At 45.5% G+C, this 24,055-nt stretch overlaps 1 protein-coding gene and 1 pseudogene across 1 annotated transcript in view; one reads left to right on the top strand and one right to left on the bottom strand.

Moving 5' to 3' along the window:
- LOC132807274 (zinc finger protein 239-like) lies at nucleotides 1-23,414 on the top strand (annotated as a pseudogene).
- LOC132807281 (zinc finger protein 420-like) overlaps nucleotides 1-24,055 on the bottom strand; it is an 83,351-nt gene that overhangs the window by 41,630 nt on the left and 17,666 nt on the right. The gene's annotated exons all lie outside the window — the stretch shown is intronic.

The following is a 24,055-nucleotide window of genomic DNA, read 5'->3' on the forward strand; positions in this document are numbered from 1 at the left end:
GTTTCCAACAAGGACTACATTTGAGTGAAACTGGAAAAGAGGAGTTCCATCTAAGGGTTGGACTCAAGACCAATGGGCCCACAAGGTAAAATTGTACCTTAAATACTCTCTGTCTACATCTGTGTGGTGTTTCCCCCATTTCACTCTCGATACCCTGACAGAACCCTAAATGAGATCATTTACATAGGATGAAAAACAGAAATTGTCAGGATTTTATAATGTTGAGAATGTTTTGCAGAAATCATTAGTCTCGTTGTTCATTGTTGGGTTGTTGATTAGTGAAAGTTTTAAGTCGAGATTATTTTCTCTGTTGTATCTGTTCAGCTTGGCTTGTCTTGCTTTGTTAGTTATGATTTTGTTCTGTTTGGGTGTTCTTCGTTTACGAAATATAGAGGGTGGCTGCTGCTTTTGTCGTGTATAAAATTTAAAAAAAAAAGCTGGCCAGTGATACAATTCTTGTATACTTGGTTAAGCAACTATGTGCCACATCCAGGATTTATGAGACATCTGGAATGTGAGTGCCTCATTCCTCTTAAAATGTTCATTGTATGTACGAGAGAGCGCGCGAGTGAGACAGACAGAGTCAGCACTGATTCCCTGCAGCTTGCAGAAAGTTTAATCCTTTTGAGATTTAGTTTGGATGCACATTTGCTTGTTGACGAATGACGGTTTGTGTTTTGAGAGGTTGGAGCCCCTGTAGATCAGCAGTTTTGTGAAGATTTAAAGTAGGTAGGATAACAATGAGTGTGCCCCGAGATAAGATGGAAGACAAATGTCCCCTAACAGAAATAACAAGTCTGTATCCTTAATTATGAGAAACAATTGAGAATATCAGCTGCAGCTGCTCAACAGAATAAAGATTGGTCTCTAGGAGGCACACGTGATTTAACTCTATTCACTAAAATTGAACAAGGGGTTTGGAAAAAAAGAAAGGGAAGTAAGCAGAAAGCAGTGGGCGGCACGGTGGCACAGTGGTTAGCACTGCTGCCTCACAGCGCCTGAGACCCGGGTTCAATTCCCGACTCGGGCGACAGACTGTGTGGAGTTTGCACGTTCTCCCCGTGCCTGCGTGGGTTTCCTCCCACAGTCCAAAGAAGTGCGGGTCAGGTGAATTGGCCATGCTAAATTGCCCATAGTGTTAGGTAAGGGGTAAATGTATGGGTGGGTTGCGCCGAAGGGCCTGTTTCCACACTGTAAATAATCTAATCTAAAAGTCTTTACCAGAATGGAAAAGGGTAGCTCGGGGTAAAATGGGAAAAATCCATGCAACCATCATGGAGACAAAACTGTATTAAAAGGGGAGTTAGTCCATTAACTGAGGAAGGATCTGAACTAAATTGGACAGAACTAAAACATAAATGTGAAGCACATGATTTAGAAGCAGAATTGGAATAGGCAAGGGAGAAAATTAAAAAAAAAAAGCAAAGATTCAGAATCTACGTTGAAACGTCAAGGGCACTAAAGAAAAAGGAAACTGGTGAATAAACAACAGACTGCAATTGCAGCTGGGCAGGACGAAGCTGACAAGGCCTATTCCTTATACCCCAACCTCCCCTCTTCCAGAGACCCATTACTGAAGAATCCTGATCCATTTGTGGATGGTGGATGGGATACTGACTCGAAGGAGGAAATATTTTATGCCTCCCATCCTGTCAGCTAACCACCTCCGGTTCCCTCGCTGAACCCTCCCCCCTTACTCTGATGACGAATGTGCCAAGGCTCATGACCTTCCCCCAGCTGTTCTGCCGAAAAAGAATTCTGCTTACCACAAACCCGGTGCCTACTGTACTAGGAGTCAATTAAAATTAAAATCTGGAAGAAACATTGAAGAGACTCCTTTTGATTTCCACTGCCCCTAAACTAAATTTGCAATCAACATCTCAGGACCTTAATATTGGTCCTTGCACTCACTCTGATGTGGGAGGGCAATAAAGAAATTTCCTGAATAGAAGAGGTTCCTGACCCACAGGTTCGGAATCTGGGACAAGCCCAATTTATGGATCTTCTTCAACCATGGAAACCTCATGACTCTCAAGCATTATCAATAAGGTTGCAGATTATGGAAGGAATCCTGAGGGATCTGTTAATTACATTAATAGGACTAAGACCATTTAGAATGATGCCTCCCAAGACCTAACTCACCTCAGAATGCAGCTTTTCACCTGAAAAATGGGCGAGTTCTGAGAAATTTTACAAGGTAATAATCATACCCAGCTTGTAGTCCGGCACCCAGCCAAAACTATCATTGGATTATTGCCTGTCTCCACCAAGCAGTGTGTCGTGCAGTTGATGTGGGTAAAGTCTTAACCTGTAAACCCAGCTTGGTCGAAGGGGCTGAGGAGTTCCTTACCCATTTTAAGGAATGCTATAGCGCTTCCTCTGGTGACGCTAACTACCTACAAGGGTGATCATCCCAATTTAATGCCATATGTATGACCGTCTTACCTGATCAGGTGCAGAAAGCTATTAAAACCCACTACATCCACGAGCAAGATGCTGAGGTTGCACAATTCAGCCAAGAGGTTTGTTACTTCTGGGAACTAAAGGATCCCAAGAGTAAGGCTACCGTTGGCACGGTCAAGACAGAACTTGCCCAAACTACAGTGGCTAAACCTAAACCCAGGATTCAAAGTAGACCTTTCCGTCTGCAAGGTCAGTCAAGCTAGCAAATGAAACTCTCATACTATCGTCCAGTATGGCAGGATCGTAGAAATGGTACTGTGTATTCACAACATCCCAATGGACCATGCGGTGGTCCTATGTATCCTTCCCCAACAGTCCATGATGCCCCTATACACCCTCTCATTACTCTTCACTGCCTCCCCCACCCCCTAGAGTCCCCCAACAATTACGCCTTTGTTTCAATTGCAATCAACCAGGACATTGGTCCAAGAACTGCCCTTTCCATAGCAGTCCCTGGTTCATCACCGGAGTAAAAACAACAGACAATCTCCTGGTCTCCCTCCCCAGTGACCTCAGCAGGTGGCCCCTTTTACTGCACAAAACCCTTTTCAAAACTGACTCCCGGATATAGAGCAGCTTCCTGCTTTGAATTTTCCCATACTTACCGCTAGCCCAGAGGACGGACCTATGCTAATTCTTAACCGTAATGGCCACGATATTGAATTCATGTTTGACACAGGAGCCACTGTCTCATCACTTCCCATCCATCTTGCTCATGCTTTTGATTTTCAAATCTCGGACAATGATGAAATCCAGCAATGTTTTGATGGTTCCTCTAATAAACATGCATACGCTGTCCCTCTGACAGTGGTGTGGAAAAATTATGTCACACTCCCTTTTTGCTTTGTTGTTACTAATGGATTATGTATCCCTCTACTTGCTAGTGATCGCTCCTGTCCTCTAAACATTACTTTTGAATGTCATGATGATAGTATCCTGATTCAGGATCCACCTCATTTTGTTCAATGCATCAATACCAAACCAAAGCCACCTCGATGGTGTTTATTTGATTTGGATCCTTATGCTTTTGATCTTATTTTACATAACGTCCCTCACCCCCACATTACTTTAGCTTATGACTCATCTGGGAATGATTTCAGGCTTGAACACATGTTATAATCCCTTACTGGGCACTACTCAGCACGCTTGGGTGATTGGTGAGATCAGGTCACCAGCTGGTGGCGTTCTTTTCGTGTCAGTTCCTCCTCATAGCTGGAAAACTGGCCCTCTCATTTTCCCCCGTGTCACCACTCATTTGAACCCAGAACACAAAGCCCAAGATGTAGGTTTTGACGCTGACTCTTTTTGACCATGCTGATCAAACTTGCCGTGAAATTCAGCTGCTTGCTCAAGGATCAATCCTATTTTATGCACATCCTTAGTCGATCCATGGCAGCCTTCATTATCATCATGCTTACCCTCACCCGCAGGACGCAGTATATCCTGGAGTGTGGGTGGACTCCAAAACACAAGTGGGCCTTGCTCAGGTCCCACCCATCTCCATTCTGACCAAAGCTAATTCTGTCCTCCTGTCTATATCTCAATACTCCCTGAAACCAGAAGGTGAAGCTGGCATTCAACCTGTCATTGATTCATTTCTACAGCAAGGCCTTCTAGTCCCATGCCATTCTTCTGTCAATACACCTATCTTTCCGATCCCTAAACCAGGATGTCCTGAATGTTGTTCACGACCTTCGTGAAGTAAATAAAATCATTGAGGCTCATAATCCTCCAGTTGCCAATCCTGCTACTATCCTCAGCCAAGTTCCAGTTGATGCCAAGATCTTCACTGTTGTTGACCTCCAACATGCATTCTTTTGTCTTCCTTTGCATCCAAATAACCCAATATATTGTTGTGGTTCTGTTCGCCGAGCTGGGAGTTTTTGTTGCAAACGTTTCGTCCCCTTTCTAGGTGACATCTTCAGTGCTTGGGAGCCTCCCGTGAAGCGCTTCTGTGCTGATTCCTCCGGCATTTATTGAATCTGCCACTTCCGGTTGTGAGTTGCTGTCCGCTGCAGTGGCCGGTATATAGGGTCTAGGTCGATGTGTCTGTTGATAGAGCACCCGAGCTACAAATCCTCTCTCAAACTTTGAACCCAATACATTTTTGCCTTCTTTGAAGGGCCACCAATATACATGGACTTGCCTACCTCAAGGGTTTATTCACTCGCCCAAACTCTTTTCAGAGACTCTTCACGCCCAGCTTGAATTGTTTTAATTTCCTGGAGTCGCTACCTGAGTTCAATACATCGACCTCCTCGCTAGCCCTGACAAAGTGTCCAATCACACTGACTCCACTACCTTTCTCAACCATCCACGTCAATGTGGTTATATTGTAACCTCCCCCCCCCCCCCCCCGACAACAAAGTTAAGTTCCTAATGAGCCTTAACGGTATGAACTCACCCCAAAACAACTACAAGTCTTTACGGAGCTTAAAACGACCCTCTCTTCAGCACCACGCTCGGCTGACGTTTGTATGACTGCCACTTTCATCTTTATGTTGCCATCCTTGATACCTGTGCTACAGCTGTTCTCACCCAGCGACAGGCTTCTCTTGGCACGCTATTGCCTATTATTCTACTAAGCTTGACCCTGTTGCTCAAGGTATGCCTTCCTGCACCCAGATTCTCTCTGCCATCCACATTCTGGTAGTGGCTGCCTCTAATATAATTGTACATCAAAATGTAGAAATCTGTACCTCGCATTCTGCAGTATCCTTGCTGATTTCTAAACATGGCTGAAAATGTGTTGCTGGTAAAAGCACAGCAGGTTAGGCAGCATCTCAGGAATAGGAAATTCGACGTTTCGAGCATAAGCCCTTCATCAGGAATGAGAGAGAGTTTGCCAAGCAGGCTAAGATAAAAGGTAGGGAGGAGGGACTTGGGGGAGGGGCGATGGAGGTGGGATAGGTGGAAGGAGGGATAGGTGGTGAGGGTGATAGGCCGGAGTGGGGTGGGGGTGGAGAGGTCAGGAAGGAGATTGCAGGTTAGGAGGGCGGTGCTGAGTTGAGGGAAACGACTGAGACAAGGTGGGGGGAGGGGAAATGAGGAAACTGGAGAAATCTGAATTCATTCCTTGTGGTTGGAGGGTTCCCAGGCGGAAGATGAGGCGCTCCTCCTCCAGCCGTCGTGTTATGTTCTGCCGGTGGAGGAGTTCAAGGACCTGCATGTCCTCGGTGGAGTGGGAGGGAGAGTTAAAGTGTTGAGCCACGGGGTGGTTGGGTTGGTTGGTCCGGGCGGCCCAGAGGTGTTCTCTGAAGCGTTCCGCAAGTAAGCGGCCTGTCTCCCCAATATAGAGGAGGCCACATCGGGTGCAGCGGATGCAATAGATGATTTGTGTGGAGGTACAGGTGAACTTGTGGCGGATATGGAAGGATCCCTTGGGGCCTTGGAGGGAAGTGAGTGTGGAGGTGTGGGTGCAAGTTTTACATTTCCTGCGGTTGCAGGGGAAGGTGCCGGGAGTGGAAGTTGGGTTGGTGGGGGTGTGGATCTGACGAGGGAGTCACGAAGGGAGTGGTCCTTGCGGAACGCTGATAGGGGAGGGGAGGGAAATATATCCTTGGTGGTGGGGTCCGTTTGGAGGTGGCGGAAATGACGGCGGATGATACGTTGTATGCGGAGGTTGGTGGGGTGGTAGGTGAGAACCAGTGGGGTTCTGTCTTGGTGGCGGTTGGAGGAGCGGGGCTCAAGGGCGGAGGAGCGGGAAGTGGAGGAGATGCGGTGGAGGGCATCGTCAAACAGTCTGGGGGGAATCTGCGGTCCTTGAAGAAGGAGGCCATCTGGGCTGTGCGGTGTTGGAACTGGTCCTCCTGGGAGCAGATGCGGCGGAGACGAAGGAATTGGGAATATGGGATGGAGTTTTTGCAGGGGGCAGGGTGGGAGGAGGTGTAGTCCAGGTAGCTGTGAGAGTCAGTCGGTTTATAGTAGATGTCTGTGTTGAGTCGGTCGCCTGAGATAGAGATGGAAAGGTCTAGGAAGGGGAGGGAGGATTTCTAAACATACTCTGCACCCCGCTATGGTTCGTATCAGTCGCTATGAGATTTCATTACTTCTGAATCCATTTCTCTCCTTTAAATACTGCTCTAACATTAACCCCCCCTACATTCCTGCAGGAAGAACCGCTTGAACTGCCTGATCCCCATGATTGTGTTTTCATAAATGAACTTGTTACTAAACCATGTTCTGATCTTACGGACGACACAGATGTGATCAACAAAACTGGTCACGATGCAGGGAAGATACCTGCCCAACTGTCGTCTGATTCATGTGGATGGAAGTTTACTTGCTGGCTATGATCGCTGTGTGGATGGATCGTGTGGGATGTACTGATAGTCCTTGGTCTCATCCTAGGAATATACACTGTTGTCCGCTTATGCGTGAAATGGACTGTGCATTGTTTTTCACCTAAGCCAAAGAGCAATCTGGTTAATTGACCCTTGTCTGCTTCTCTGGACGATGACCTGTCAGAGGAGGCACTTATTTGAAAAAACAAATTGACTAGATGGACTAATTATAGTCATAAGCCAAGTAGTTGTCATGAAATAACAAAAGGAGGGAATAAGAAAGTCTATAGCCATAAAACTTGTCTTTAAACATTTAAACTAAAATGTAATGTTGAATTATAGAGCACATTTGGTGCACACTAAAAAATAGACAGACAGGGAGGCTTGGTAAAAGGGGAGAACTCAAGGTATGCAGAAGATAACCAAGTGATAACAGGTACTTTAAGGCAATTAAGAACATTTGCCTTAACAGTGAATCTGTGTAAATAGGACACAGAGTGATAACATTCATGGCTGTTCCCTTGTCAAATTAATGACAGCGTTTGATTCTGACCCTGAAACAAAATTCAGTACTATCAAAGGCCTTGTAATTGACAGTCAGGAACTGTTAATTATAATGGATTCTTATTACCCCTTGCAAGCTAGGCAAACCAAGGAAAAACACCTTTGCTGTTACAACTCCCTGACTTAAGAGTTCAAAAGGACAAGAGAGAGAGAAACCATTGTAGCACTGGGGCTCCCGAAGCCATTAAAAAATTAAGTCTTCATGCTTACCTGCTTTGGATTGAACGTAATTGCATTTTTGAGACTTTATGATGGTATTGAGTAGCCATTACCGGTTATTAAATATGAACTCTGTAAAAGGTAACATTGATGAAGCTTTAACTTGCTGTTCTTGCAGACCACTCAACAGACCTTTCAGACTGCCCCACTGTGAATTCCAACTAATCAGATCTTATGTCTTATTTGAATCACAACCCTGAAAAGAAAGCATGTTTAATTCGAAGACTAATGCATCCTTTTGGTTACATCGCAGCCTCGAGTACAGTATGATTCAGTGCCTAAAAAGCAGGGGTCTGCTCCTCGCTTAGAAATTATTCTAGGCTGAACATTGAAGAGATTCTGGCACAATGTGTCAGCAAGCCATTTTATGGTCAAAAGTTTGCCCTCCTGCTAAGAAGCCATTTTGGAAAACAGTTGTATCTGACCTGTGACCTGTGCAAGGTTAGGAACTCTCCAATTAGCTCAGACTGGTACTTCTTTATGATAGGAGTTTATCTCGCTAGCAGGCACCTAACTCAGCTGGGTATGTTTTTCCCACCTGATGAATGGCTTGGGGCCTGTGGGAGTGATTAGTCAAGCGTACAGAGACCTGTCAATTAACCTTTCTTCCTTACGAATTAAGAACATGCAACGTTTTTGTAAATCTTTGTGTAAAGGAAACCACTTTGTATCAGTACATCAGAGTAACCTGCCAGGGCACTTGAAGAGTTGGTCCCCTACTCTCCTAAGTTACTAGAACCTAGGTAGTTTAGCTTATCGGTATCAGAGGAGCTGTTGGTAAATAAAGGGGATAACTAAAATTAAACTGAACAGTCTGTAAGAGTTTGTTTTTATTCCAGACTGTCAAAGAGTACGATCTCCAGGACGAATCGTGAGAGGCTACAGGTCTGACTTCACAAGGGATTCCCTGGGCTGTCTCAAATCCCTACTTTAACACTCTAACTCATCCATGTTGACCAGTTAGCCTAAACCGTCTAGTACCATTTGCTAGCACTTGGCCCATATCCCTCTAAACCCTTCCATCCAGATTCCATTCAAATGTTGTAATTTTACCAGCCTCCACGACTTCCTCAAGCAGCTAATTCCATATCCGCACCACCCTTTGCGTTAAAAAGTTGTCCCTTAAGTCCCTTTTATTTCTTTCCCTCTCACCCTAAATGTATGCCATCTAATTCTAGGCTCCTCCCCCCCCCCCCCCCCCCCCCCAAAAAAAAACTCAGGGAAAAGACCTTGTCTCTTTATCCTATCAATGCCCCTCATGATTTTATAAACCTCTATAGGGTCACCTCTCAGCCTCTGACACTCCAGGGAAAACAGGACCAACCTATTCAGCTTCTCCCGATAGCTCAAATCCTCCAACCCTGGCAACGTCCTTCTAAATCTTTTCTGAACCCTTTCAAGTTTCACAACAAACTTCAGACAGAAAGGAGACCAGAACTGCACACAATATTCCAAAAGTGGTCTAACCAATGCCCTGTACAGCTGCAACATCACCTCCCAACTTCAATACTTGATACTCTGACCATTAAAGGAAAGCATTCCAAACGCCGCCTTCACTATCCTATCTACCTGTGACTACTTTCAAGGAGCTATGAACCTGTACTCCAGATCTCTTTGTTCAGCAACACTCCCTTGGATCTTACCATTAAGTGTATAAGTCCTCCTCTGATATGCTTTTCGAAAATGCAGTGCCACATATGTATCTAAATCAAACTCCATCTGCCACTTCTCAGCCCATTGACCCATCTGATTAAGGTCCTGTTGTCCTCTGAGCTAAGCATCTTCGCTGTCCACTACACCTTTAATTTTGGTGTCATCTGCAAAATTAGTAACTATACTTCGTAAAGTGACATCAACAGCATTTAGAGTCATAGAGATGCACAGCATGGAAACAGGCCCTTCAGTCTAACCCATCCATGCCGACCAGATATCCCAACCCAATCACCTGTCAGCACCCAGCCCATATCCCTTCAAACCCTTCCTATTCATATACCCATCCAACTGCCTCTGAAATGTTGCAATTGTTCTCGCCTTCACCACTTCCTCTGGCAGTTCATTCAATAAACATACCATCGTCTGCATGAAAAAGTGCCCCTTGGATCTCTTTTATATCTTTCCCCTCTCATCCTAAACCAATGCCCTCTCGTTCTGGACTCCCCAACCCCAGGGAAAAGATTTTGTCTATTTATCCTATCCATGCCCCTCATAATTTTGTAAACCTCGAAAAGGTCACCCCTCCGCCTCCGACGCTCCAGGGAAAACAGCACCAGCCTGTTCAGCTTCTCCCTGTAGCTCAGATCCTCCAACCCTGGCAACATCCTTGTAAATCTTTTCTGAACCCGCTCAAGTTTCACAACATCTTTCCGATAGGAAGGAGACCAGAATTGCATGCAATATTCCAACAGTGGTCTGTACGGTCGCAACATGACCTTCCAATTCCTGTACTCAATACTCTGACCAATAAAGGAAAGCATACCAAACGCCGCCTTCACTATCCTATCTACCTGCAACTCCACTTTCAAGGAGCTATGAACTTGCACTCCAAGGTCTCTTTGTTCAGCAACGCTCCCAAGGACCTTACCATGAAGTGTATAAGTCCTGCTAAGATTTGCTTTCCCAAAATGCAGCACCTCGCATTTATCTGAATTAAACTTCATCTGCCACTTCTCAGCCCATTGGCCCATCTGGTCAAGATCCTGTTGTAATCTGAGGTAACCCTCTTCGCTGTCCAGTACACCTCCAATTTTGGTGTCATCTGCAAACTTACTAACTGTACCTCTTATGCTTGTATCCAAATCATTTATGTAAATGACAAAAAGTAGGGAACCCAGCACCGATCCTTGTGGCACTCCACTGGTCACAGACCTCCAGTCTGAAAAACAACCCTCCATCACCACCTTCTACCTTTGAGCCAGTTCTGTATTCAAATGGCTAGTTCTCTCTGTATTCCATGAGATCTAAGCTTGCTAATCAGTCTCCCATGGGAACCTTGTCGAACGCCTTACTGAAGTCCACATAGATCAGATCTTATGCTCTGCCATCATCAATCATCTTTGTTACTTCAAAAAATTCAATCAAGTTTGTGAGACATGATTTTCCACGCACAAAGCCATGTTGACTATCCCGAATCAGTCCTTGCTTTTCCAAATACATGCACATCCTGTCCCTCAGGATTCCCTCCAACAACTTACCCACCACCTAGGTCAGGCTCACTGGTCTATAGTTCCCTGACTTGTCTTTACCCCCCTTCTTAAACAGTGGCACCATGTTTGCCAACCTCCAGTCTTCCGGCACCTCACCTGTGACTATCGATGATACAAATATCTCAGCAAGAGGCCCAGCAATCACTTCTTTAGCTTCCTACAGAGTTCTCGGGTACACCTGATCAGGTCCTGTGGATTTATCCACTTTTAAACGTTTCTAGACATCCAGCACTTCCCTCCTCTGTAATCTGGACATTTTGCAAGATGTCACCATCTATTTCCCTACAGTCTATATCTTCCATGTCCTTTTCCACAGTAAATACTTCCACAAAATATTCATTTAGTATCTCCCCCACTTTCTGTGGCTCCACAACAAAGGCCACCTTGCTGATCTTTGAGGAGAAAGTGAGGACTGTAGATGCTGGAGATCAGAGCTGAAAAATGTGTTACTGGAAAAGCGCAGCAGGTCAAGCAGCATCTAAGGAGCAGGAGAATTGACATTTCGGGCATAAGCCTGATTTCTGAAGAAGGGCTTATGCCCGAAACATCAGTTCTCCTGCTCCTTGGATGCTGCCTGACCTGCTGATCTTTGAGGGGCCCGATTCTCTCCCTAATTACTCTTTTGTCTTTAATATATTCGTAAAAACCATTTGGATTCTCCTTAATTCTATTTGCCAAAGCTATTTCATGTCCCCTTTTTGCCCTCCTGATTTCCCTCTTAAGTATACTCCTACTTTCTTTATATTCTTCTAACGATTCACTCGATCTATCCTGCCTATACCTGACATATGCTTCATTCTTTTTGTTAACCAGACCCTCAGTTTCTTTACTCATCTAGCATTCCCTATACCTACCAGCCTTCCCTTTCACCCTGACAGGAATATTTATATAAATGATGAAAAGTAGTGGACCCAGCACCCATCCTTGTGGTATACTGCTGGTCACAGGCCTCCAGTCTGAAAAGCAACTCTCCACCATCACCCTCTGTCTTCCTACCTGTGAGCTGGTACTGTATCCAAATGGCTAGTTCTTGCTGTATTCCATGATATCTAACCTTGCGAACTTGTCCTCCTTGGGGAATCTTGTCAAACACCTTACGGAAGTCTATATAGTACCCTGGCATGTAGGCCGTCAGGCCCAGGGGATTTATCTGCCCTCCAGCCTAATAGTTTGCTGTGTACCTTTTCCCTCTCAATGTTATTGTTTAAGTTCTATCCTTTCTATCATCTCTGACTTGCCCATTCCAATAGGAATGGTACTATTGTCCTCGAGCTTGAAAACTGAGGCAAAGGATTGACTTAGCATCTCTGCCATTTCAGTGTTCCTCCTATTAACTCACCGGTTTCATCTTCCAAGGGACCTTAGCGACTCTGTTCCCTTCAGCATGCCAACAGAAGCTTTTGCTATTCTTTTTGATATTTTGCGCTAGGTTTCTTTCGTAATTTATCTTTATTCTTTTTTTTAGTATCCCTTCGTTTATTTTTGCAAGTTTTCCAATGTTTCATCTTTCGAGGTCTGGAATAACATTTCGGAAAAGACTGAATTTTTTTTAACTACGTTAAAACTTAAAGAAAAACCCACCTTTCAGGTGGCTGGCGAGGGGAGCAGGGAACACATTCGCCCCGCCCCCGTTGTCTCCGATTGGTTGGATGCCTCGTCGAACCGCGCCCACTCCACGCGGGGTGACGTCACGGTTTGGTGACCCAGCCCCTTGTGAGTTGGCGCATGTGCAGTGTGGGTCATGTAGTGGGACAAAGACAGTGTTACTGAGTGTGGGAGAGGAATGGCGCCGGCGGCTGAAGGAACAAGAACAGAAACAGCTGGAAAAGCTGAGCAGCCCTGGCTGCATGTGTCAAGAGAATCCGAGGAAACGTTACGTGTCCAGTGATTCTCTTTCAGAACAGAAACAGGTTTCGGAAACATCCCGGAGAGGTCGCCAGGCCTGAGCGCCCGGGGAGAGGGGACAGTGAGTACCTACTTCGACACTGTCCTATCCCCCCCCCCCCCCCCAGTCCAGGAACTCCCCACATACGTTCAGGACACCACCCACACCCTCCACCTCCTCCAAGACTTCCGTTTCCCCAGCCCCCAATGTCTCATCTTCACCATGGATATCCAATCCCTCTACACCTCCATCCGCCATGGCCAGGACCTCCAAGCCCTCTGTTTCTTCCTCTCCCGACGTCCCCAACAGTACCCTTCCACCGACACACTCATTCATCTGGCCAAACTGGTCCTCACCCTTAACAATTTCTCCTTTGAAACCTCCCACTTCCTCCAGACCAAAGGGGTAGCCGTGGGCACCTGTATGGGTCCCAGCAATGCCCGTCTCTGTTGGCTATGTAGAAAAGACCATCTTCCGTAAATAAACCGGCACCACTCCCCACCTCTTCCTCCGCTACATTCATGACTGCATTGGCGCCATCTCGTGCTCCCGTGAGGAGGTTGAGCAAACTTCACCGACACATTCCACCCTGACCTTAAATTTATCTGGACCATCTGACACCTCCCTCCCCTTCCTGGACCTCTCCATCTCCATTAATAACGACCGACTTGACACTGGCATTTTATAAACCATTCGACTCCCACAGCTGCCTTCCCCACCCTACCTCCTGCAAAAGTGCCATCCCGTATTCTCAATTCCTTTGCCTCCGCCGTATCTGTTCCCAGGAGGACCAGTTCCACCACAGAACACACCAGATGACCGCCGCCTTCAGATACCGCAATTTCCCTTCCCACGTGGTTAAAGATGCATCTTGTCCACATCCCACACCGCCGCCCTCAGACCCCACCCCTCCAACTGTAACAAGGGCAGAACGCCTCTGGTGCTCACCTTCCACCCTACCAACCTTCGTATAAACCAAATAATCCGCTAACATTTCCGCCTCCTCCAAACAGACCCCACCACCAGGGATATATTTCCCTCCCCATCCCTTTCCACCTTCTGCAAAGACCGTTCCCTCTGTGACTACCTGGTCAGGTCCATGCCCCCGACAACCCACCCTCCGATCCTGACACCTTCTGCTGCCACTGCAGGAATTGCAAAACCTGTGCCCACACCTCCTCCCTCACCTCAATCCAAGGCCCTAAAGGAGCCTTCCACACCCATCAAAGTTTTACCTGCACATCCACCAATATCATTTATTGTATCCATTGCTCCAGATGCGGTCTCCTGTATGCTGGGGAGACTGGATACCTTCTAGCAGAGCGCTTTAGGGAACATCTCTGGGACACCCGCACCAATCAACCACACCGCCCTGTGGCCCAACATTTCAAATCCCCCTCACACTCTGCCGAGGACATGAAGGTCCTGGGCCTTCTTCACCGCTGCTCCCTCACCAACAGATGCCTGGAGGAAGAACACCTCATCTTCCGCCTCGGAACACTTCAACCCCAGGGCATCAATGTGGATTTCAACAGTTTCCTCATTTTCCCCTTCCCCCACCTCACCCCAGTTCCAAACTTCCAACTCAGCACTGTCCCCGTGACTTGTCCAACCTGCCTATCTTCTTTTCCACCTATCCACTCCACCACCCCCTCCCCCCATACCTATCACTTTCTTCCCACTCCCACTCACCTATTGTACTCTATGCTACTTTCTCCCCACCCCCACCCTACTCTCATTTATCTCTCCACCCTTCAGGATCTCTGCTTGTATTCCTGATTAAGGGCTTTTGCCCGAAATGTCGATTTTCCTGCTCCTCAGATGCTGCCTGAACTGCTGTGCTTTTCCAGCACCATTCTAATCTAGACTCAGGTTTCCAGCGTCTGCAGTCATTGTTTTTACCGGGAGGAGACAGTAAGACGGGGAGGATTGGAAACCGCGGGAGGAGGGAGACTGGGGAGTTTATAAACTCTGGGGGGGTCCAAATCAATAGATTTCCAGTTGGGATGACGTGCTCCGAGGAATTCTTGTGTGTTTCTGGTTGGCTTATAGGATGGTGGCTTGTCATAGGATGAATGTATGGTCCCAGTCAACAGGGTGTCCTCCTTTGTATGTAAAGATACGAGTGATAGTGGATCGTGTGTTTTTGTGGCTAGTTGATGTTCATATATCCTGGTGGCTAGTTTTATACCTGTTTGTCAGATGTAGTGTTTGTTCCAGTCATAGAATCCCTATGTGTGGAAATATGCCCTTCTGCCCAACAACTCTATACCGACCCTGTAGAGCGTATGCCAGCCAAGCCCATTCCTCTACAATTACCCCTGACTTATGTACCACTATGGGCAATTTTAGCATGTTCACTTAGCCTGCATATCTTTGGATTGTGGGAGGAAACCGGATCACCCGGAGGAAATCAACACACACACGGGGAGATTGTGCACACTCCACATAGACAGTAGCCCCAGAATGGGATTGAACCCGGGTCCCTGGTGCTGTGAGGCAGCAGTGCTAACCACTGAGCCACCGTGCCGCTCCCTTCTATTTCAACAGTCTTTCAACTTTAAACACATTCATCACAGTCTTCCCAGAGGATTAGACTGTTCTCTCTCATTAGAGATGGCTGGTGGTGGTTTATCTTGAGGGTCACCACACCTCAGCCGAGGGGCAAGGCCGAGAAGGAGATCCTCCCATTTCTCCAACTTGGGTGATACATAATGTGAAGCACCTTGGTATACTTTTGTTGAAATATTATCATTAGTATTAGCTGTTGCTGTTGCTGTCATTTATTGGCAAGACTCATGTCAAGTGAAACAATTTCAGCAAGAAATTGTCAACTGGCAGAGCTCCCCCACCCAATGCCAAAAAAGTGAATGGTTTTGTTGGTGAAAGAAAATTGGCAAAGAAAAAGAAATTAAAGTGTCATGTACCTTTAGAAAGAGTGGAAGGGTTGATGTTTCAAAATAAATGAAAACAACATTTATGAAGTGGAGCAACAAACTAAATTAACAACGTAGGTTTCTTTTCACATAACTGCACTACTACAAATGTCTGTATTATGGGAAAATGTTATGTACTAAAATATGTTCTTATTTTGTCAAGAGTCAGGTCAATAGGTTTAATTTTGTCAATAGTGATCAATAAGATTGTGATTTATACAGCATCTATGTGAGATGCACTGGTAGTTAATATTTGATTGAGTAAGTCTCCACTGACCACCACAAGAACAAAGTTTTTCCCTGTCTGAACTGCTGAAGCCATCCACCAAGGGGAAAAGTTTCTTCCTATCTAGACCCTAAGTGTCTTATCTGTACAATCCAAACAGGTCCTCACCCAGCCTTCTCTGCTCTAAGGAAAATATCCTCAGCCGATCTAATCACTCACATAGCTGAAACCCACCAACATGCACCACCCTGGGTTCGTATTCCCTTCTGCACCCTTTCTAGTGCCATCACATTTTTCGAATAATGTGACAACCAGATCCACTACTCCAGCTATGGCCCAACTAATGTCTTGTACAGTTCCATCATGATCTCCTGGCTCTCATGTTCAATGCCTTAACTATTAAGGGCAAATATTTCATATGGCGCCTTAACCATTTAATCCACATGTCCTGTTCCCTTCAAGAATCTATGAACACATATACCTTTCTCTGATCTTCAGTACATTCTAAGTTCTTGCGATTCATCATGTACTCCCTTGCCTGTTGATCCTCCTGAAATGTATCATCTCAATCTTTTCAGGATTGAACTCCATCTGCCAATGTTCTGCCCATCTGACCAAGCCATCTTTATTGCCCTGTAGTCTAAAACTTTCCTCCTTGCCATATATTAGTGTGGGTTCTGAATTTCTTTTGGGCCTGATTTATTGAGGTTGCATTGTTCATTTTGTGGGCATAGTTTTAGAAGATTAGGAGGATACTTGGATCCAGTATCTGTTTATACCCAAAGAAGAAACTCAAACCAGATTTTTTTTTTGATCCAATGTTTTCCCTGGTAACATTTTCACAATGACTTCAATTTCCGCAACACCCTTTGCTTAACTTAAACTATGTTCAAATCAAGACATTACTGAATCGAGATCATAACTTCTTGTACTTTTAAATCTGTCTCAAGCAATGCTGCAAATGAGGTAATCTTGCATTATTATTTTATAACTGCTCAAAACCTTTTCTAAAAAGTGACGGGATGAAGATTGAAGTTGACTGACTGAACTGCTTTCTTCATTTTATAATATTGCCAAAAAAGTAAATGTTCAAACATGTGCAATCTTTTTCTTTCTCTAAAATAGGTAATAAGGTGAAAGGGAATAATGGACAAAGCACTGAAAACAACGCTGACTCTAATTCAGCAAGTATGTTCTTTTCAATAAGTTTAATTCAATATTTACATTAATTACAGTTATGTGAGTGACACAAATAACAATAAGGCTGTTACTTAAGTTTAGAAATTCAATCACACTCTGTGTAGATGGCTTAAAATCATTATATCAAAAGCTTAAAGCGCTTGCATAAAACACACAACCTCAGTTATGTTTATTATTTCCCAAAATGGGTTATCAAGTGAAAGGGAAGTATAATTGGAGATTTGATGACAGCGAGCAAAATGGTAACTCTAATTTTGCAAGTATGCAAGGATTAAGCTTAAAATGCTTGACCGGTTTATTTATTCAAGAAATACGCACCTTTACTCTCTCTAATATTAGCTCCAATTATCAATATTTGATATCAAATTAGAAGATCTGGCTTGAGAAATCTACAACGTATTGCCACACGCTTGCTATAAATACGACAGGGACACAGTAAAAGTCGTGAAAATTAAGTCAGATCTTTGTGGTTACAGATCCATAAGATACAGAAGCAGAATCAGTCCATTCAACTTGTTGAATCTGCTCCACCATTCGATCATGGCCAATGTTTCTCAACCCCATTCTCCTGCCTCCTCCTTGTAACCCTTGATTTCCTTACTAATCAAGAGCCTATCTTTATCTGCTTGAAAAGCACTCAGTTACTTGCCTCGTTTCAGTGGCAATGCGTTCCGCAGAGTCACCACTTTCTGACTGAAAACAATCTTCCTTATCTCATCCCAGCATTTCTTGCCACCGAGAACTATGGGGACAGAGTCTATGTCTATATTTCTTTGTATGGTAATTTGTAAATAATATTTGTTTTTTTTCAGGTTCATTAGCTGCGGCTTAAGTGTGTTGGTAGGTTTGTGGGCTACCATGATGCGGAGAGGTTTGAGTTGTCTAGACATTATTTAGAACATAGAACAATACAGCACAGAACAGGCCCTTCGGCCCACGATGTTGTGCCAAACATTTGTCCTATCCATGTACCTATCCAATTGCCGCTTAAAGGTCACCAATGATTCTGACCCTGCCCCTCCCACAGGCAGCGCATTCCATGCCCCCACCACTCTCTGGGTAAAGAACGTACCCCTGACATCCCCCCCATACCTTCCACCCTTCACCTTAAATTTATGTCCCCTTGTAACACTCTGTACCCGGGGGAAAGGTCTCTGACTGACTACTCTATATATTCCCCTGATCATCTTTTAAACCTTTATCAAGTCACCCCTCATCCTTCACCGTTCCAATGAGAAAAGGCCTAGCACTCTCAACCTATCCCCGTATGACCTATTCTCCATTCCAGGCAACAGCCTGGTAAATCTCCTCTCCACCCTCTCCAAAGCTTCCGCATCTTTCCTAAAGTGAGGCGACCAGAACTGCACACAGTACTCCAAATGTGGCCTCACCAAGGTCCTGTAAAGCTGCAACATCACCTCACGACTCTTGAATTCACTTCCTCTACTAATGAACGCTAATACATCATAGGCCTTCTTACAAGCTCCATCCACCTGAGTGGCAACTTTCAAAGAGCTATGAACAAAGACCCCAAGATCCCTCTGCTCCTCCACCTTACTAAGAACCCTACCGTTAACCCTGTATTCCGCATTCTTATTTGTCGTTCCAAACTGGACAACCTCACACTTGACAGATGTCTTTGATGTAAGGTAATGTGGCTGGGGTTTCTGTGCATGTGTCTGCTTGTTTGAGTTCGTTGTTGAGAAATCAGTGGACAGGGTTTATTGGGTACCTGTTCTTCTTGAATATGCTGTATAAGTATTTATCTTCTGCTCTTCATAGTTCCTGGGTGGTGCAGTATGTCGTGGCTCGTTGAAATAGTGTCCTGATGCAGATTTTTTTGGGATAATTTGCTTCTGCATTAGGTACTTGGGTCTGTGTAAGTTGTTTTCCTGTAGACGTTAGTCTGAAGTTCCCTATTGACTGTTCACTCTACTGACATCTAAGAATGGCACTTTGTTGTTCTCTTTTGTGAATTTAATGCCAGTAAGGAAATTGTTCATGGTGTTGTAGGTTTCCTCTAATCTGTTTCATTTTGTGATAAAGGTGTCATCACTGTGGTGGACCCAAATTTTGGGTTGGAGCGTTGGGAGGGCTGTTTGTTCCAGTCTCTGCATTATTGCTTCTGCTAGGAACCTTGATATTGGTGGTCTCATGGGTGTTCTGTTGATTTATTTGTAAGGCTTATTATTGAAAGTGAAGTAGGTGATAAGATACGGGTCCACAAGCTTGACAGTGTTATCTTTGCTGATGAAGTTGGTGCTGTTTGGTGTTTATGTCTTTGGTGGTTTTTGTAGTGTAGTCAGTGTTTCTTTGGCCATGTTGATGTTCATGGATGTGAGCGGGGCTGTTATGTCAAAGGACAGCATTATTTCATCCTCTTCTATCTTGGTGTCTTTGGTGTTCAGGAATTCTTGGGTGGAGTGAATGGAGTGGCATGAATCTTCTACTCAGTGTTTTCGTCTTCACTGGAGGCCTTTGACTAGTCTGTATACTGGTGTTCCAAGTGGTGAGACTGTGGGCCTGAGGGGGGCTCCTGGTTTGAACAGGACGGGAACAGCAACAAAGTGCCATTCCTAGATGTCACAGTAGAGCAAACAGTTAAGGGGAACTTCAAACTCACGTCGACAAGAAACAGTACACACGGACCAAATACGTAACTACAGAAACAATCATCCCAACACCCACAAACGAAGCTGCATCAGATTATTTCAACGAGCCACCACACATTGCAGCACAGAGGAACTGCGAAGAGCAGAAGAGAAATACGTATACGTACTCAAGAAGAACGGGTAGCAATAAACCCAGTGCGCCATTTTCTCATTGATGCTTCCAAGCTGACCCTCAAATTTGGTTTGTCCCTGCATTCTCTCCTGGTTGTCTTTTTGTGGGTTTTGAAAACTTTCCCAATCCTCTGACTGAGGATAAGAGTTGGGAATTTGTGTTGTGGCTGATAGGACATTGGGTAGACCACTTTTGGAATGTTGTGTGCAATTCTGGTCTCGCTCCTATCAGAATGATGTTGTGAAACTTGAAAGGGTTCAGAACACATTTAAAAGGATGTTGCCAGGGGTTGAGCTGAATGGGCTGGGCTGTTTTTCCTCGTGCACCAGAGGCTGAGGGGTGACTGAGAGTCATTAATAAAATCATGAGAGGCATGAATAGGGTAAATAGACAAGGACATTTCCCTGGGTGAGAGAGTCCAGAACTAGAGGGTAAAAGGTTTAGAGTGGAGGAGGGCAAGATTTGAAAGGGTCCTAAGGAATAACCTTTTCATGCAGAGAGTGGTGTGTGGAAGGAATGAGCTGCCAGAGGAAGTGGTGGCTGTTGATTCAGCTATGACATTGAAAAGGCATCTAGATAGGTATTTGACTAGGAAAGGTTTAGAGGGATATGGGCCAAGTACTGGCAAATGGGACTAGATTAGGCTAGGATATCTGGTTGGCCCGAAGGGGCTGTTTCTATGTTGTAGATCTGACTCTGGCTTGCCACAAACATTTGCCATGTCCGTATGTTTAGTTTCTCTCGGGTTGTCTGTTTCAATGACTTGATGTCTCATTCCACCCACCACATACCACCACCACTACCACCCACCACCACCACCCACCACAGGGACGATGACCAATTCATGTCTGTTTTTTTATCAAGAAGCTGTATTGCAGGTTCAACCTGAATTTACACTTCTTTTGCTTCCCAAAATCAGACTTGCTCACTCTCAGCAATATCCTGAAAGATATTAACTTTCACGTGGTGTTATCCAAAATTCGCAGATGTCAGTCCTGACGTTTTTGCTTTTTCTGTCCCTGTAAGATCCGGAATCAGCACCTTCAGGAGAATTAGTTTGAGCGGAGTGAGAATGGAGTAGGAGGAGAGAGTGGGATGCTTTCAATTTTGTGGAACAGCAAAAGAAAAATATGTTCTGCAGAAAGTGGAGGAGCTTGTTCTGAATTTCTACCCTGGACTGACCGTGATGACTTTTGTAATCTCTCTTTCCAGAGTATTTGAAGACTGAAGTTTAAAAATCAACAGATGAAGGGCCTATACCTGAATTATTGATTCTCCTGCTGTTTGGATGCTGCCTGACCTGCTGTGCTGTTCCAGCACCGCACTTTTCAACTCCTCTCCAGCCTCTGCAGTCCCCACTTTCACATCAATGTCTGACAGTCACTCAATCCATCGGGACCTCAACGATTTTCAACTATGATTCTGTGAGAAGGAGCAAAACATTTTGGTTCCTGTTTCAGACCATTATCAGCATCAGCGGGACTGGATGAGAGTCTCTACTGTTACAGCGCACTGTGTGTAAAGCCTGAAACAGTTATACGGCCAGGAAAGAGGAATTTACTGTGGGCAGGGGCCGTACATGGGGCTGTAGCTGCGGCCATGGTGAAACCAGAGGAATCCCACCCTGTGGAGAAACCGTGGAAGTGTTGCGACTGCGGGAGAGGCTTCCATGCCCCATCTGTCCTGGAGATTCATCGGCGAAGTCACACCGGGGAGAGGCCATTCTCCTGCCCCGAGTGCGGGAAAGGCTTTACCTGCTCCTCCCACCTGCTGGACCACCGCCGAGTCCACACTGGGGAGAAGCCATTCTCCTGCCCTGAATGTGGGAAGAGCTTCACCTACTCCTCTCACCTGCTGGCCCACCAGCGCGTCCACGCTGGGGAAAGACCCTTCCCCTGCTCTGAGTGTGGGAAGGCCTTCAGTAAATCCTCGGATCTGCTGAAGCACCAACGGGTCCACAGAGGGGAGAGGCCATTCAGTTGCCCTGAGTGTGGGAAGGCCTTCAGTGATTCCTCTACCCTGCTGAGGCACCAGTGGGTCCACATCGGGAAAAGGCCGTTCTCGTGCCTTGAGTGCAGGAAGGGCTTCACCCGCTCTTCCGCTCTGCTGACCCATTTGAGGGTCCACACGGGTGAGAAGCCCTTTAGCTGCCCTGAGTGCAGGATGGCCTTCAGTAGGTCTTCCCACCTGCTGAGGCACCAGTGAGTCCACACTGGGGAGAGGCCGTACTCCTGCCTCCAGTGCGGAAAGTGCTTTACCCAGCCCTCCAACCTGCTGACCCACCAGCGGATCCACACCTGCGAGAGACCGTTCTCCTGCCCCCAGTGCGGGAAGGGTTTTGCTGTTTCCTCCCACCTCGTGGCCCACCGGCGGGTCCACACAGGGGAGAGGCCATTCAGCTGCCCCGAGTGCAGGAAGGCCTTCAGCGATTCCTCTGCTCTGCTGAAGCACCAGCGAGTCCACACCGGGGAGAGGCCCTTCAGCTGCCCTGAGTGCGGGAAGAGGTTTACATTTTCCCGCAACTTACGGAAGCACCAGCGGGGGCACCAGCGCTCACAACAATCAGATTCCACCACTGACACTGCTGTGAGTCCCCCCCAGGACTGATTCTCCTGACAGTGGGTGCAGTGGGAGAGTTGGTGCACTGTATTTGTTTTCCGTTGGACTGCAACCCCATGGTGACTCAGTGATTAGCACTGCTGCCTCATGGCACTAGGAACCAAGGATCAATTCCACCCTTGGGGCAACTGTCTGTGTGGAGTTTGTGGAGGGTAGGAGAATGGATGAGATAAGAAACCGCTGCCTGCCTTGAGACAAGTCTCCTGGAGAGAACTTGCTGACTGATTGATTGTCTGGTCTACTGATCCTCACAGTGCCTCATTTCCCTCAGTTTACTGGAGGAGGTCCACACAGATGTACCGAAGCCCCTCTTTCGACTGTGGAAGGAAACCTGTGCAGACAGGGAAAACATGCAAATTCCACACAGACAGTTACCTGAGGCTGGAATTGAACTTGGGTCCCTTATGCTGTGAGGTAGCAATGCTAAGCAGTGTGCTACCCCCCCAATATGTTATAAAATTTGAATAAACCTACTAAGTTGGAAATGTGTCCATGCCAAGAACTTACTGTAAATGTTTGGAAACAAAAGTCCATTGGAATTGTCTTTGGGATGGATCCAAAACTTACTTTGTTAATGATTGAAAATACTTTGACCTCTGGAACTGTCTGCCAGAGAGTGTGTTGGAGTCAGATTCAATTACAGTAGTCAAAATAGAGGTGGATCATTAAACTGAAAAGGAAAGCAATTGCAGTGTTCAGTGAAGAATAGTACAAGGTACTGTAGTGGACGTCAGAGTATGAGTTTCCTGATTGGGGCTGTCCACTTGCTCCTGTTATCATTTCAGGTTGCTGACTTTTCGTTAGCATCCTGCACATGTTGGGATTTTTTCTCCTTACTAGTATCTATTTGAGTGATTCAATGACAAATCTAGTTTATGAATTGTTCCTATGATATCTCATGAGAGGGTTTATGATATTCACAGTGCTATATAAATTGTTGTGGGTCACAATGTGTCCAAGTGAGGAAAAACAAACTGTTCATTTTAAATATTTGTTTTTAAACAATGGAAATAAACAATGGAAAACACACAACTTGCTGTGTAGTGAGATCATCTGTCTTTCATTTATCTAAATTCTCTTTCCTGCACTTTTTTTTTCATGACTTCATCTGCTGAAGTGACTACACTCCAAAAGCTTGTGATTTCAACATAAGAACTAGGAGCAAGAGTCGGCCTTCCGGCCCTTCGAGTCTGCTTCACCACTCAATAAAATCATGACTCATCTTTTCGTGGACTATACTCCACTTACCTGCGTTTTCACCTGATCCCTTAATTGTTTTATTTTTTTTCAAAAACGTATCTACTGCTTCTAGTGATTGCTGAAGTAATGTCAAATCCTTCCCTGGGCAAGGAATTCCATATATTATCAACCCTCTGGGTGACGAAGTTTCTTCTGGGTTCAGTTTTAAACCTGCTTCCTCTAATCTTGAGGCCATGCGCTTTTATCCTAGTCTCACCTACCAGTGCAACATTATATTTCTATTTCTTTCAGAATTTAATATATTTCTGTAAGATCTTCCAAACAACCTGCTGGACTATAACGTGGTGTCATGTGACTTATGACTAAAAAAATTTGTTATCACGCATCCTCATAGCAGTGAGATTTCAGGGCTCGAAGATTGGGACACCACCACTGCGCCATAAAATAAAACCCTCTGCAGCAAATAGTCCTCT

This window comes from Hemiscyllium ocellatum, assembly GCF_020745735.1.
Source record: "Hemiscyllium ocellatum isolate sHemOce1 chromosome 27 unlocalized genomic scaffold, sHemOce1.pat.X.cur. SUPER_27_unloc_12, whole genome shotgun sequence".
NCBI lineage: Eukaryota > Metazoa > Chordata > Chondrichthyes > Orectolobiformes > Hemiscylliidae > Hemiscyllium > Hemiscyllium ocellatum.